We start from the raw sequence: 4,018 nt of genomic DNA, 5'->3' as shown, positions 1-4,018 counted from the left end.
CCTGCATCGGCAGCAAAATTATACACACACCAAATTATACATGCAGAGCACTGAATATGATGAGCACTTACTCATCATCTGAGGCTAGGCCTCTGAGTAAATGTATAAAATCCTACTTTTAAAAGTTACAAATGTCCACAGGCAATCGAATGCCTTGGAAACTCCATCCAAAGTAAAAAAAAATAAAAAAATATGACTCCCTCCACCCCCGCTTCACCCTCCAACAAAATTTCAACACAAACCAAAATTTCTGCCATACATATGGTCCTTGGACAGAAGGGGAAAAAAGCCTCCTCCTCAATTCTTTCACAGATTTTCAGATGCTATGAATTGTTACCAGCTTGGTATGTGACGTTTATTTAGAGTCTCCAAATGGTTTTACATTATCAGGAATCCTTGAATGAAATCTCCAGGTTTAGTCTAAACCTCAGTGGTAGTAATATCCCTTCAGGTCTTGCATTAATTAAATCTAGGAAAAGTACATAAACATTCATTTAGAAGCGCTATTTCTAAAGCATGTAATACTTACACGCTCACAAAGCACAGTTCCATTCTTGATTGGATGTCTGCTCCTCAGAGCAGACACGGAGGCGGGTTTTGTTTCCCTCTATGTCCTGCTACCTTTCTGCTTATTTTCTTTCATTCAACCTTTATAATGACTATGCTGGTGGGGGCGGGGGGAAGGGGTTTCTCTGTCTACAGTAATGATAGCATCACCTTGATTCTTATCGAAACCCTGAAAGACAAGGGAATCCAGGACTTCACCTTTTTTTTTTTTTTTTAAGTATGACTCTTAATATACAAAAAAGTTAACTGCCAGAATTTCCAAAAAGTTCCTTTTTCACTTGTAAGAACATTTAACATGAAGTCTAATCTCTGGACAGATTTGTAAGAACACAAATAGGTACCACGTTGATGTCTAGGGCTGATTAATCTTGCACAACTGAAATCTCACACCCCCTGAATTATAGCTCCATACTTCCCCCTCCCCAGCCCCTGCCCGACACCCATCTGCTCGCTATGGGTCTGACTATTTCAGATGCCTCAGGTAAGTGGAATCACATAGCATTTGTCCTGCGTCTGGCTTCTTTCACTTAGCATAATGTCCTCAAGGGTCATCCTTTGTTGCATACATAAAAAAGATTCCTTCCTTTTTAATGGCTGAATAATATTCCCTTATGGGTTTCCCCGGTGGCTCAGTGGTAAAGAACCTGCCTGTTAATGCAGGAGACAGGGGTCCGAGACAGGGGTCCGATCCCTCGGTTGGGAAGATCTGGAAGAGGGCATGGCAACCCACTCCAGTATTCTTGCCTGGAGAATTCCATGGACAGAGGAGCCTGGTGGGCTACAGTCCATGCAGTTGCAAAGAGTTGGACATGACTTAGTGACTAAATAATATTCCCATATATATATATATATATATATATACACCACATTTTCTTTATCTGTTCATCTGTCATTTAGCTTGTTTCAAAAAATTAAAAGTAGAGTTACCATATGATCCAACAAGCTCACTTCTGGGTATTTTATTCAAAAGAACTGAAATTAGGATCTTGGAAAGATATTTGTACTCACATGTTCGCTGCGGCATTAATCCCAACAGCCAAGACATGGAAACAATTCAAAAAGCATTTCAATTTCCATTTGGCACTTTTTAAAAATAAACTTCACAAAGTCGTTTGCTTTTTTATACTTCAGAGAAAAACATTAACTTCTTATCCAGTAGAAAGAAACAATGGCCCAGCATTTGTAAGTAGATATCTGGAGAAGAAAAAAGAAAATTGAAGTCATTGTGGTCCATCACATGGAGGGAAATTTTTGAAAACACTTGGAGGTCTGAAAGGGGAACGCTAAGCAGCACCAGGCCTCCCTGGTGGCTCAACTGGTAAACAATCTGCCTGCAAGAGACCCAGGTTCGATTCCTGGGTCAGGAAGGTCCCCTGGAAAAGGGAATGGTAACCCACTCCAGTATTCTTGCCTTAAGAATTCCTTGGACAGAGGAGCCTGGCGGGATATAGCCTGCGGTTGCAAAGAGTCGGACACGACTGAGCGACTGGCACGTACGTGTAAGCAGCACCTGCCAGCCCCACACTCCAGCACAGGGCTGAGCTTAGAGACTCAGGGTGTCCGGGCCACAGCAGGTCAGGGTGTAAAGGTCTGGAAAAGGAATTGGGAGGACTGCTCATCAAGTTTACCTGCCTGGGCTCTATTTACACCTCTACCTTTATTATGACACTAACCTCAATAAAAACGATCTATTTTAGTCTTTTGCATCTATCCCACTCCAGGTGTGTCAATTTCCACACCACTGTGGCAATTTCAAACTGACTTCGGAGATTTGCCACTAATAATGCTAACTGAGATTTGTCATCATTGATACGATGACAAATTGTCAGGACTCACCTGTGAACTGGTGATGAGTCTTCTGGGTTTATATCATCTCTCTAGGCTGAAAGAAGACTAGTGTGAACTTCTGAATCATAGTTTTAAAGTACCCAAATATTTAAGGATTACATTTACTAATTAATCAAGAAAAAACTTTTTAATGTTTAAGCCTGCTCCAGCACTCCCCATCTTGCACTGATTACCTAGAAAGGATCCAGATGCTGAGTCTAATTAAAAGCATACAACACTTGTTGTAACTTCAGATTTAAAATAAAGAGTATTAAGCATGATAGAAACATGTTTGCTCACCAGAAAGTATACCCATTTATCAATAATTCACAGTAGATTTCTGCCAAAACAGTTCTCTAAATACATGTTCTATCTTGTGGTCCATGATCTGTTACATTTTCACCTGTTTCTAAGTAAGTGCAGTTAGGTGATAAGGGTTTCCATTTTCCATTTTCCATTTTTTTTTGTTTTGTTTTGTTAGACTGATTCTCCATTTACCTTTTGGTTTCTTATTTGAGAAGCAAAACATGTACTTGGGGAGTTGTAAAAATTCATGATTTGTTTACACTTCATTGGCAGTTTGAGGCTATTTTCCCAGCTTATTTTTTAAGTGAGAGGGGAAACAAAGCAACAAAACCTGTTCTATTTCAGAATATAAGCAGTTTTAAAGCCCCTAGACAAGCAAAGGGAAATTGAACGTTCCAGCAAATATCAAGAACTCTGATCTAATATTCTAGCAAATACCAAGAATTCTGCGTGTTTTGGACAACTGCAATTTGTCCAAAGCTGGAAGAATAGATGATGCGGGAGAGGTGAAGCCCGCTAAATAGTTCTGTATCTAATGCACAAACTCTGCAAACACAGACTGAAATTCTCAGTTTCTTCCTCGGGAAAAGCAGAATAACCAAACATGCAGAGAAGCGTCCAGATCCGTGACCGACGTTTCTGCTCACGTTCAGACACTTGCCTCCTGCGGTGCCCGCAGGCAGAGGTCAGCTGGCTGCTTGGGCAGAACAGGGTTTTAGCCGGAGTGAGTCGTGCGCACCTCTCCTGGGCTCACGGGCTCTCGGGTCTCACCTCTGACAGTGACACACGCTGTGTCACTGAACTTCAGGCACCAACACAGGCGGGGCTTTTCCTCTTGCACTGTTGCATGAGTACTCAGCCGCCCCGGGACTGTTTCTCAAAGTGACTTACACATACGTGCCTGTTAGGTTCTGGGGCTGCTGCAGCAAATGGGGTGCTTAACAAATAGCAGAAATGGGTCATCTCCCAGTTCTGGAGGTGAGAAGTCAGGGATCAAGGCATCAAGGCCTCGGCAGGGACATGATCTCTTTGAAGGCGTGGGGAGGACTCCTCCTGCCCCTCCCGCTATGGTGGCCCTTGGGGGCCCAGGCTTGGAGCCACAGCCTCCAGGGTCTGCCTCTGCCTGTGCCTTGCCCCCCCACGGCCTCTCCTTTCCTCATCTGGACCCCAGTCACCGATTTAGGCTCCCCCCACCCTGCCAGTTCAGTTAAGACCTCATCTTCATTAATTACATCTGCAAAAGCCATGTTCCCAAGGAAGGCCCCGCTCAGAGGGTCCAGGCGGACATGAGTTTGGGGGGACACGACTCCAGCCAGTG

At 43.3% G+C, this 4,018-nt stretch overlaps 1 long non-coding RNA gene across 1 annotated transcript in view; it reads right to left on the bottom strand.

Annotated features, from left to right (window-relative positions):
- Window positions 1-1,700: 1,700 nt before the first annotated feature.
- The window catches only part of LOC104999516, a 19,408-nt gene continuing 17,090 nt past the window's right edge, over window positions 1,701-4,018 (bottom strand). The window contains exon 3 of the long non-coding RNA XR_826597.1: window positions 1,701-1,761. This is a non-coding gene — a long non-coding RNA (uncharacterized LOC104999516). The remainder of the gene's footprint in view (window positions 1,762-4,018) is intronic.

The sequence above is a fragment of the Bison bison genome, unplaced genomic scaffold, assembly GCF_000754665.1.
Source record: "Bison bison bison isolate TAMUID 2011002044 unplaced genomic scaffold, Bison_UMD1.0 scf7180017864353, whole genome shotgun sequence".
NCBI classification, from domain to species: domain Eukaryota; kingdom Metazoa; phylum Chordata; class Mammalia; order Artiodactyla; family Bovidae; genus Bison; species Bison bison.
The sequence above is the reverse complement of the archived record's forward strand: the minus strand, read 5'-3'. Positions and strand labels throughout refer to the sequence as shown.